Raw genomic sequence first — 12,764 nt, forward strand, 5'->3', positions numbered from 1 at the left:
CACTATACATTTAAATCTGATTATAACTGGTGCAATAAGATTTGCTTGAGCTGTTAAAGCACGGTAGGTTCATTGTCCCCATTCATCGCAATGGCTTGGTGCTGTAGTAATATAAAAAACTGCAATCTACCAATCACTGCATGTTTCACCTTCTCAACACTTCTGCTGCATTGTATGTTGATAAGTGATGCAGTTTCATTGCTTGTATCATTTGCAGTACATTTTAAAATTTGTGATGCAATATAATAAAGCAATTGGTCTGAGACTATCATGGCCCTGTCAAAATTTAATGTATAGTAACAGTGTTTGATGCCTTTATATAAAACTATTTTTTCTCTTGCAATTGGCACATACCACTACATACTAAAACAATACAATATACTAAAACTAACCACTTTTGTCATAGAGGTTAAGTTTATTTTTGCATGTGATTATTTTCCTCTTTGCAAGTAACGGAATTTGTGTTTTCCCCCCTCTGCTTGTAGTGGTATAGAATAAAACGCAATCTTGATTCTTGAGATTTCTTCATGTGGTATTGACCCAATGACCATTTTAAAATGCAAAAACAAAATCAAGTCCAGTTATCTATTATCTGCAACATTACCGTTTTTTTAAAGAAACCTGACAGAATGCATAAAAAAGCGACAGTTCCCATGTCCCAAAGGCCCCGCGGGGCGAACGAAAAAAAAGCAAAGCGGTCAGATCTATTTCATTTCTTAATTTAACTGGCAATTGCTGCAGACTCCCCTCCCTGTGCTTGCAGGGGCTACTCGGGGGGTTTTTGTGTGTGTAGTAAATGCGATGTGAATGCAAGAAAGCTAAGACTTCCAGATTCTCAAGGTCTTGTCCACATCTGGTGCAGGAGGAGGGCTTTTCTTGCATTGTGTCCTTTTGTGCTCTTGTCCCAGCTGTGTCCACTGGCCCTGCCATTGCCTAACCGCACCCCCCCCCCCCCCCCCCCGCCCACGACTGATCGCTGACAGCTGATTAATTGGCAGGAACAAGCGGGGCTGCAAGCAGCTCCCTCCCTCCAACCCGCGCCCCGGACTCGCTGGCGCCAGCCCCATGACGTCACCCATTCACAGCGGCCCTCGAGCCAGTCAGCGCGGCGCCGCTCAGGCGGCTGCCATGGCAACGGGCGCTGTCAATCAGCTGGGCTGCACAAGGGCAGCGGCTGCGAAGCTATTACTCACCGCCCATTACGAGCTGAGAGATTGTCATTGAATTCGCCACCTCGGCCCGGACGGACCTTTAGGGTCCGCACACCTGCACTATTTGCATTTCTAAAGTTACTTTAAGTTTTTTTTTTGGGGGGGGGGGGGGGAGGTGGGGAGAGGTCATCTCGGCAGAGTTTTCGTTGCGCAAATAAGAACGCCACATGTCTTTCAGCTGCAGGGCTGTACAAAAGCCACCAGGATGCTCAGTTCCACCAAACTTTTTTTTATTTTTGCTTCTATGATTTAAAATACATAAGCATTCCAATTTTAGCTTCAACATCCCACAATTTATAAAACACACCATCGATTTTACAATGAGCAAAATCGACGTGAAACGTCCCGTTGTTTTCTTGATCACTTTTTTTTGAACAACGCTGTGCCTAATGCCCCCCCCCCCCCCCCCAAACTTCTCAAATCAAAACTAATCAAGCAAACAACTGCCAAGATTCTCTAAAGCGCACCCGATCTGTAACGACCTTTTTACTCGCACAAAATCTTTCCCGGCACTTCATTCCGGTCACAAGAAGATAGTTGAGGAGGGGGGGTGGGGGTTGGTTTGGGTTGGGGGAAACACAAGAAATTAGTTGGCGAGATAAGGTTCTGAAAACAATCTTGGCCGGCCACAGAATTGGTGGGAGCTCTCGGCTGGCGTCAGGAAGTCTGGCCCGCCTTTCTTTTACTGTTGTCCTGGCTTTGTCCAGCTGCACAGACAATCAGGCATCAGAAAGAGCCGTGAAGAATGCTGCAGGCAACCTCCTCAAAAGTGCTTTTTTAAAAAAAAAGTTTCTCACATAAAGCGCCTTATGTGAGGGAACTAACATCACATCACAAGCGCCCCACTATATGCCGACCATCTGCGAGAAAATAATTTCCAGTGTGACTAAAAGGCAGCTGGAGCAACAGTTTCAAATGGTTACTCAGAAAGATGACTCAACAATTCTGCAGGATGATGGGGAGTAATCTTAAAAGACTGCTTGATCCTGTCCAGAATAATTTCCCTGCTTTCCATTTTTTTGGAATATGATTGCAAGGTAATTATTCAAAAAAAAATAATAAACAAGACAGCCAGTATCAACCCTGCTGCTGTGCACGTTACCCATCAGTTCTAAAGCTGGTCTTCCCGCTGTTCTGTCAGCCTGGGTCACATTTTGAGGGGGATGCTTTTGCTGGAGGAGCGGCTGCGGCAACGTTAGTGAGTTTTGTCTGGTTTGCAGCGCGAGGAGCCCAGCGTCGCCGCCACGCGCCTGTCGCGTGCCCGTCTGTCCGGGTCCAGCACTGTCGCGCGACTAAAGTAGCAAGTATCAGCCCCGGGAGGCGGGGCCTCAACACAGGGCAGGCAGTGTGGGAGCAGCAGGCAGGCAGGCAGTCCAAGGACGCTCCACACAACCACTGGGGAGGCAGTGTGGGAGCAGCAAGCAGTGTGGAAGCAGCAGGCAGGCAGGCAGACCAGGGGTGCTCTGCACAATCACAGGGCTAGCAGCGTAGAAGCAGCAGGCAGGCAGTCCAGGGACGCAGTGTGGAAGAAGCAGGCAGTAAGGCAATCCAGGTGCGCTCTGCACAATCACAGTGCAGGCAGCGTGGAAGCGGTCACACAAGCTGCAGTAACAGACACTTTATTATCAGACTGCAACCGCCACCCCCCTAATCCCTGGTCACTAGTAGGGCTGGTACACGAGAAAGGTGTCCAATGCAGTGGAGAGGTTATCAGCAGCCAGGTTTGCCCACTATTGTGAGCTTTTGAATGTCACAAGATAGTTAGTCACAGGCAATGTGCACAAAATCTTCAGTTGCACAGAACGAAGGTGGTAGCCTCAACTCAATTCATGTTTGGTTTCCTGATCTAGAACCCTCAATGCACTTCTTCCAGATGAATTCACATATCAAACAAAAATGTTTTTTGCTCCTTGTCACCACTTCTTTGACTTGTTGCTCTTAATTGTGTCCGGTGGTGGTGTTTGATGTGGATTTGAAATTCCAATTGATGGGTCCAAGGACAGATTCTTGATGGACACCAGAGGTAATGGTAAAAACAAAAAAACTGCGGATGCTGGAAATCCAAAACAAAAACAGAATTACCTGGAAAAACTCAGCAGGTCTGGCAGCATCGGCGGAGAAGAAAAGAGTTGACGTTTCGAGTCCTCATGACCCTTCGACAGAACTGCCTTGGTGACGCCATTGTCTAATCTGTTTGTTATTTTGTGTAGAGTGACATATATGATGGCATTTGTAGTTTGTTGAGCTGCCTTAACTGCCTGCAGGGACACTTCAGTGCGCAAAGATTCAAGTTCCACAGAAGAGGCCAGTCTCAATGGAAAACATCGCAAGGGCCTTTGACGTCATTCCACAAATGTTGGAGCAAGACTCCGACATCCTCTGGGACATTATTTGCCTGGCAAGATTTCCAGTGCCACACACAGTTGCTTCTGACCCTTGTGATTCGTCTTTCCATTGATGGTCCCCAAGATTCCATATCCTAGTCCAGCTGAAAAGAGCTTGGTGCCGACTACAGCCTCTGACACGGACTCTTCCCATCTGTCCCTGTCACCACTCTCTTCATGTTCACTTGTGTGATTCACCTGGTGAGACCCCACCCACCTGTCTAAGAGACCTCACCAAAGCGCTCATGTCTGTGCTGGTGTCTGCTTCGCATGTGTCCTGTGCTGGGTGCCCTCGGCAGGAATGAGGTACTTTGAAGAATCTTCATTTGTAAAGGACAGGGGCTGTTGTTCTTCAGGTGATGTCTCTGGAGGAGGGGAGAGATGGATAGAGAAAGAGAATAGCTGGACATGCCAAGGAAATCAATATTGAATTAGGCATGGGGACTCCCCTAAATTAACATAAGCAAAATAACTGTAATGAAGAAAATAATTGCACTAAAGAGTGACAAATCCTTAGAGCCAGATGGTTTCCATCTCAGGGTTTTAAAGGAAGTAGGTGAGAACATTGCAGAAGTCCTAATTATAATCTTCCAAAGTTCTTTCCATTCAGGAACTGTTCCTTTAGATTAGAAAATTATGGATGTCACTCTGCTACTTAAGGAAGGGGAGAGAGGGAAACTTGGGAATTATAGACCAGTTTGCCTAATATCAGTTGTCAGGAAATTACTCAAGTCTGTAATTAAGGATAGAGTGAATGAACAGCTTGATTTTCAGCTGATCAGAGAGAGCCAGCATAGATTTGTAATATATATATATTGTGAAACTGATTGAATTTTTTGAAGAGGTAACAATAGTCATGGACAGGGAAATGTTTACAGGTAAGTCAAAGGTTTCAATTAAAAACAAGAACATCAATAAGAGGAACAGTGGCAGCCTAAAGAACACGTGGAGCTGTTGCCAGCTGCAAGAGATATGCTAATCTGATATGGGAAAACCTCTGACCAGCACATCTGGCCACAGTAAGAACCTTCCCCTTCCCACCACAAAAATGATATCAGTTGCACCTGTTTATATCTGTTCATAAAATTTCCAATTGTCCTTCTTCATCAAAGCTACTTTGAAATCTTGCTCTAAAGGCAATGCCTGCATGTACAACTATCTTGGTGATATTTTATTTAGTGGTCATTTTATTTCCAACCCAGACTGTGTCCTTTTGGTGCTGGTGCATGAGAACTGAATTCTTAAAACCTAGTGCATTTCTCCAGTGCTACTAGAGTGGCTCGGGTGTGTGAGGTACTTTCCTTTTGTATGTCAGGAGGAGTCTCTTGGGACTGCATGTTTCTCATTTCACCACAGTTCTGTCATGAACCTGCTACCTCTTATGCCTCTTCTGTGTAACAACATTGCACTGTCTCCGTGTTGCCACATGGATCCTTGGAGAGAACTGGTGTGAGGACTTCCATGTGTCACATTGACATTCTGCACTATCATTTGAGCATCTTGTACATCACTTGACCATGAATATTGGGCCACTGGCTCTGCATGACCACTGACTCGCAAGAGAGCGGATCTAATGTGATCAATAAAGCCCTGTGGGATAGTTGTCTGCAATTGCTTTTTTAACACACTATAATTTGGCTTTTGAGGCCGCTATGTCCTCAGTCTAAGCATTCCTGCAGTGCAAGTACTGGGCTTAAAGCCTCTGCTGTGGGCTTTCTGGCACCACTGTTCCTGGACCTGCCACCAGCTTTGAGGTGGGCTACAGTGTGAACCTTCAGTGTGCTATAGGAAGACCTTGCCTGCGCTGCCATCAGCACATTGTTCGACAAGGTCCCTATCCTACCATTGACTGGACAGGAAATCATGGACTGAAATTTTTACACAATGTACTTCTTGTGACCGTGGCTACTGATGGCTCCATTGAGTCACAGAACCACCCCCACTGTGTCCATTGAAACTGACACAAGCAGTAGCAGATGACGATCCTGATCTAATAAGTCCATGAATAGGGCATACAGGAATACAAAGTGCCATGCTAAAATGTGGACATGCCTGTATGTTTGGAAAACAGATGAACAGGTCTCAGAATTCTATACATTTTCCTTCTGTGATGCCTCACCATACTAACTGTGAAATTCCTCCATTTGTGCATCCTCCATTTCCCATTTCCCCCTTCGTTGGTTAAAAGGTCTGGAATTCTCTCCACAAACCTCTCCAATTTTCTCTCCTTTAATACTTTGCTTATAATGTTTGATAAAGCTTTTGGTCACCTGTCCTAATATTTCCTTTTTTTGGCACCTTGGGGCGTTTTGCTACTTAGGGTTGCTTTCCATTTGCAGGTTGTTGTCGTTGAGTTTCCCAAGACTCCAGCTTCATCCATAGATGTTTGAACATCATTTGAGGAAGATGCATGTTGGCTATTTTTCCTTCCTACGTGAAGCATTTATCTGCATCAAATTTCATCCACTGAATTGAGAAAAATAATTAAGCCTTTGGGTTAATAATAATTGAAACCAATGGAAATAAAAATGGGATGGGTTCTACAGTGGGTAGGTGATCCACTCTGCCAGTTTACCATCCAAGTGGTAAAGATGAACAGTTACCCCGATTGTTTTTGAATCCTTAGTACAAAACACAATTAAGCACGACTGCTTTTATCTTTCCAATCCATCTGTTTCTTTCTGCCTCTTAGAAGGAAAAATAATTACAGGGAAACAACCCAAGAATGAGGCCAGTTCTGCTCACCAAAGCTGATGTAGAGGAAATTTATCAGAATGGTTCCAGCAATGAGGGATTTTAATTATCAGCTTAGGTTAGAGAAACTTGGGTTGCTTTCCTTGGAGCAAAGGTGGTTGAGGGGCAATCTAATAGAGGTGCACAAGATTATGACAGATCTAGATAAGGTAGACAAATGCTGTTCCCATTGGCTGATCATACAAGGAACAGTGGACACAGACTTATGGTTTCGGGCAAGAGATGCGGAGGTATGTGAGGAAGAACTTTTTTCTACCTAGCAAGTGATAATGACCTGGGATTCACTGCCTCTAAGGGTGGTGGAAGTGGAGACGATCAATGATTTCAAAAGGAAATTGGGTGGGTACTTGAGGGAAATTAACTTGCAGGGCTATGAGGCTGGAGAGGGGTAATGGGACTGACCGGATTGCTCTATGGCAGGCTTGTCCAACTGGGCCAGATTCTGGCCCCCGAGCCCTCCAGATTTGGCTGCCAAACCTGTTGGACACACAACTAGTAACATTTGAGAAATGCTGTTAAACTGCTCATCCGATCGCAGGCTGGTTTCCTGTTGCTTGTGATTGGATGAGCAGCAGACAGTGGGAAGGTAAGTTTTCAAGTTAAGTTCCAGGGTCCAGAGTGCGAGCCAGGGAGGGAGCTGGTGCGATTGCTGGGGCTGGGGGAAGTTGATACAAGATTGGGGCTAGGACCGGGGGGAGTTGGAGCAAGAACGGGGCTGAGGGGAGCCGAAGTGAAAGTGGGACTGGGAGTACAGCGGGGCCTGGCACAAGAGTGGGACCTGGGGGCCCAGAGCGAGAGAGGCACCTGGGGCTCTGGAGTGTGAGCAGGTCCCATGGAGCTGGAGCGACAGTGTGTGTGTCTGTGTGAGAGAGGGGAGAGTGAGAGTGTGTTTGTGTGTGAGAGAGAGGGGCGAGTGTGTGTGTGTGTGAGGGAGCTGAAGCAAGACCAGGGCCCGGGGGAGCCAGAGTGGGTCTCGGTGGGGTGGGTGCCTGGAGTGAAAGCAGGGCCTGGGGAGTCCAGAGGGAGAGTGGACCCTGGGGAAGCCAGAATGATAGTTGGGTGGGAGGGCCTGGGGCAATACTGGAGGCCTGGGACTAGAACAGGGCCTGGGGAGCCAGAGTGAAAGCAGGGCCCGCCCGAGTCTGTGTTTGTGTCTGAGTGAATGCGTGAGAGGGGAGAGTGTGTGTGTGTCTGTGAGAGAGGGGAGAGTGAGTGTCTGTGTGTCTTTATGAGAGAGGAGAGAGCGAGAGTGTGTGTCTGTGTGAGATTGGGGAGAGTGAGAGTGTCCGTGTGTGTCTGTATGAGAGGAGATAGTGAGAGTGTGTGTCTGTGTGAGAGAGGTGAGAATGAGAGTGTGTGAGTGCATGCATTTGTGTGTCAGTATGAGAGAGGGGAGAGTGAGAGTGTGTGTGTGTATGAGAGAGGGGAGTGTGAGAGTGTGTATGTGTGTCTGTGTGAGAGAGGAGAGAGTGAGATTGTGTGTGCTGGTGTGTCTGAGAGAGGAGAAAGTGAGAGAGTGTGTGTGTGTGTGTGAGAAAGGGGAGAGTGAGAGTGTGTGTGTCAGTGTGAGAGAGGGGATAGTGAGAGTGTGTGTGTGTGTCTGTGTGAGAGAGGGGAGTGTGTGTATGTGTGTGTGTGTGTGTCTGTGTGAGAGAGGGGATAGTGAGAGTGTGTGTGTGTGTGCGTGTCCGTGTGAGAGAGGCGATAGTGAGAGGGTGTGTGTGCGTGTCTGTGTGAGAGAGGGCAGAGTGAGAGTGTGTGTCTGTGTGAGAGAGAGGAGAGAGTGAGAGAGTGTGTGTGTGTGTGAGAGAGGAGAGAGTGAGTGTGTGTGTGTCTGTGTGTCTGTGTGAGAAAGGGGAGAGTGAGAGTGAGTGTGTGTGCCTGTGTGAGAGAGGGGATGGTGAGAGTGTGTGTGTCTGTGAGAAAGGGGAGATTGAGAGTGTGTGTGTGTGTGTGTGAGAGAGAGGAGAGAGTGAAAGTGTATGTGTGTGTGTGTGAGAGAGGAGAGAGTGAGAGTGTGTGTGTGTGTCTGTGTGAGAAAGGGGAGATTGAGAGTGTGTGTGTGTGTGTGTGTGAGAGAGGAGAGAATGAGAGTGTGTGTGAGAAAGGGGAGAGTGAGAGTGTGTGTGTGTGTGTGAGAGAGGAGAGAGTGAGAGTGTGTGTGTGTCTGTGTGAGAAAGGGGAGAGTTAGAGTGTGCGTGTGTGTGTGTGTCTGTGTGAGAAAGGGGAGATTGAGAGTGAGTGTTTTCTGAGAGAGGAGAGAGTGAGTGTGTGTGTGAGAAAGGGGAGAGTGAGAGTGTGTGTGTGTGTCTGTGTGAGAAAGGGGAGAGTGAGAGTGTGTGTGTGTGTGTGTGTGTGCGTCTGTGAGAAAGGGGAGATTGAGAGTGAGTGTGTGTGTGAGAGAGGAGAGAGTGAGTGTGTGTGTGAGAAAGGGGAGAGTGAGAGTGTGTGTGTGTGTCTGTGTGAGAAAGGGGAGAGTGAGAGTGTGTGTGTGTGTCTGTGTGAGAAAGGGGAGAGTGAGAGTGTGTGTGTGTGTGTGTCTGGCTCACTCTGGTTTCTGGTATTGGGTGTGCTCGGCAGTGTGAGTGAACAATATGGCGTGAAGGCCAAAAATTGGTTTCACAGCATTGTGAAACCAGGTTGTAATCGTCAGCTCTGCCCATTGATGGTGGACCATGTTTTCTAGTGTCAGACGTCGGGAACTTCATTGTAATACATCTGCATCTCATTATAGGCCCATCCTACCAGAATATTCCCCCCCCACCACTGCTGGATCATCCACCCACATCAGTGGGAAAACACGCCGGTGCAGAACACACCTGGACAAGTGTAATGTGCCGAAGTCGGGACTTAGCGCCAGGGCCTTGCTCACATCGTGGATATCCGAGGAGCAGAAGATCCTGGAGCCCGACAGCAACAACACACTGGAGGAACGTCCATCGCCGCATGCTGGGTGGATTCTGATAGTTCTGTGGTGAAGCAGCTCAGAGAAGGTGGAAGGTCACTGCTCAGTGTCTTGGCCATGGTCTGCAATGGATGATCATCGAAGGGTGGAGAGGAAGGATCATCTGTGTTTGGGAGAGGAAGATGTACCGGGGGGGGTGGGGGGTGGGAGGAAGCAGTCAGGAAGAGGGAAGGACAAAGGGGGGAGAATGAGTTGAGGGGGAAGGAGTCCCGAGTTAGGGAGGAGTCTAGAGTGGGGATGTCCAGGTGAACGTGCCAGGAAAGGGACTTGGAGTTGATAACTGCCTCCTAGGGAGCAAACTGAGGGTGGACATGGTAGGAGGGAATGGTGGAAGGTCTAGATTTGACTGAGAGAGGAAGATGTGTTGGGGGAGTGAGTTTGGGAGTGGGGGAAATGAAGGTCTCAGTGGGAGGATGAGAACGATGGTGTTGGGGGGTGAGGTCGTGGAGGGAGTACAGGGGAAGGAGGAGGTAACGGGAGAATATGGCAACCGGGGAGGTAGCAGTAAAGGGGGGGAGGAGGGTGTAAGAAGGAGTTCAGAGGGGTGTAGGAGGCTGAGGAGGGCAAGGAGTCCAGAGAGGGGAAAGATTCTAGGGGGAAGAAGGAGTCTGGAGAGGGAAAGGAGTAAGGGTGGAGAAAGAAGCAAGGCCAGAGGAAAGAGTTAGGAGGGGGATGGAGTCAGGAAGGGGAAAGGAGTAAAGCTGGAGGAAGGAGACCGGAGAGGGATAAAAGTAAGGGTGGAGGAAGGAGGAAGCAGTCAGGAAGGGGGAAGGACTAAGGGGGGAGAACGAGTTGAGGGGGAAGGAGTCCCAAGTTGGGGAGGAGTCCAGAGTGGGAATGTCCAGGTGAACGTGAAGGAAAGGGTCTTGGAGTTGATAACTGCCTCCTAGGGAGCAAACTGAGGGTGGACATGGTAGGAGGGAATGGTGAGAATGACTGAAGGCAGATTGAGGCATTCTTTGGGAAGGTGTGGGTGCGATGATCTCGGTAGAAGGGACAGCGAGGTTAGTTGGTGGGTGTCGGAGGCAGACAAGGACCCTGGGGGCGGGGGGGGGGGGCAGGTAAATGTGGATGGAGGTAGAATTTTCGGGAATGAAGGGAACGTGCACATTCACCTGGACATCTCCGAAAGAAAAGGGTTGTGGCTGGCAGGTGATGGTGGGGAGGCGGAAGGTGATGCCAACGGTGGGGGGGATCGACTGTGATGGGGGAAAAGAAATGGGTGACTGGTGGAGGGGAAAGGACAGGGGCCCTCAAGAAAAACTGTGCCATTATCATGCTTGTCAAATCGAAAGTGAAATGAGACTTGTGGTGGGCAAGAACAGGTGCTGCATGGGATGGTGGGCAGTGGGTGGGCAGGCAGCTTTGGAAATGCTGAGGACATTGAGATGAGTGTGATGGGGGAAGGCTCCGTGTGCGTGGGAGAGTGATTATACGAAGCTCCGAAAGGCCCTGCCACACACACACTTCTGTCTCCAGGCTGCGTGCAGCTGAACTGCTAGTGGCAGCGTGGGTGGTGAGGATGCAGGGGGCTGACTTGCGAAGCCTGTAAATGAAGCTGAAAGGCACCATTACACATTATTCAGTGGAAGCGAACATATTTTCAGATTGTAAGTGATAAAATGTGTTTACCCGTGCAATCAACTGTGATCGGAATTTCTTAGCTTTTCTACGCCTTAGACTTCTAGGTGCTGCCCTGACATCTGGAGCAGGTGTGGAGACAGCCTGTGCCATGGTTGGCCTTGTTGCCTCTGATGACTTCGTCGTGCATCCTCTGGAGAGCCAAGGCCTTGGGTCCTGGCTTGCTTTGGCTGTCCTCCTGTGGACCAGCTGCTCCCTCTGACAGAGGACGAGGTTGAGGGGTCACAGGCAAAGGGGACTCAGAGGGAGAGAACAGCCTCTGAGATTCCTGAGTGGATGACCCAGGGGCGTCCAGTTGCCACTCCTCCTCCCTTCGGGTGCTTGAGGGCCCCGGCCTGACTCCTTGAGATGAAGGAGCACCTGGAGGGATGTTGTCTTGCCCTGTTTCCCTCTTGTGTTGCCACTGCAGGAACTCACCCATGGCACCTGCCATGGATTGCAGGTCTGCTCGGATCTCAGCGTTCTGCTGGACCGGGATCTCCATGGTGTCTGCCATCTTCCCCATGGAGTCCTCCATACACGCACGTGTGGGCAGCACTTCATCAGAGAGCAGGTGGACGCACTCCTCTGACTCGCATGCCACTCTGTTGAAAGCTTCCGACAGCTCTACATGATATTCCTCCGCCTTTTGCTGACTCCACCAAGAGCCGGAAGGCTGAGCCCAGGGAGCCGTCATCTGATTCAGACCTCATAGATGCCTCTTCCCCATCAGTCCTCAGAGCGGAAGGGGAGCTCGGCTGAACCTGCCTCCTCCAGCTGCGGACACGTGTCCATGTGGTGACCACCAGGTTGTGAACCTGAGCCTGCTCTAGATCTAGGTCCCACCGAGGTGTGTGTCTCTGCGCTGGTGGAGGGTGTGGGCAAGCGCTGTGATGGGTCTTCCAGGCTGCTTATTTCCAGCTCTTCAATGGAGGAGATGTCCTCTTGGCTGGAGGTGAGGACGTGGATGGAGCTGAGGTACTGGCTGGCTGAGGGCACCAGTCATTTGGCGGAGCTCCCTGTGAACCAAAGTAGAGTTAATTAGTGCAGGACAGCAGAGTCAAAAGCAGGAGAGAGAACACTCACAACTGCATTGAGAGAGGGATGATGTGGTGCAGGATCCTCATGTGGGGTGTTCACCACCACCTCCCACACTGGATTGGTGACCTTGCTTGCTGGTCTTCGCCCAGAGTGAGTGTAGATGACATCATGATGGGCATCCACAGTGCCCAAAAGGTGCTTGAGTGATGTGTCATTAAACTGTAGGACTGCAGCCTTCTTGCCTTTTGGGGCCATATCCCCTTTGCAGCATTCCTGGGCTGGGAGCACTGAGAGGTGTGCGCGTGGATTCACTTTAAATATTGCGCCCGGCGTGAGGGAGTAGCGAGGCGATGGAGTGGCGGTCGAATGAGAACCCGCCTGCCATTGGAATGGCGTGTTTCCCGGGAATTCATGATTAATGAGGTGGGACTGGGATGATACTGGTGTGAAAAGCTGCCATTGCGGCCAGCAGGAAAAACATTGATTTTCCTGCCCACTGTCGCACTTAGTGCAAACCTGGGACGATTCCGCCCCAAGCCTCAGGGTTCCCATTCTCCCTCACTCCCACACACCAACTTACACTCTCACCCACTATGGTGAGGATGAGTGAGTGAGCACCCTGAGACTGGGAGTGAGCCAAACACACAGGCCAGGATTTTCCCCTCATCGGGCAGGCTCGGCGGGGGGCGGGTGAGCAGGAGCGGTTGGAAAGCGACCACCGCCCGCAATTGGGGCCCAACTGCAATTGGGGCCTAACCACGATTTCATGTTGCCAATTAAGCCCCGCTG

The sequence above is a fragment of the Carcharodon carcharias genome, chromosome 5, assembly GCF_017639515.1.
Source record: "Carcharodon carcharias isolate sCarCar2 chromosome 5, sCarCar2.pri, whole genome shotgun sequence".
NCBI lineage: Eukaryota > Metazoa > Chordata > Chondrichthyes > Lamniformes > Lamnidae > Carcharodon > Carcharodon carcharias.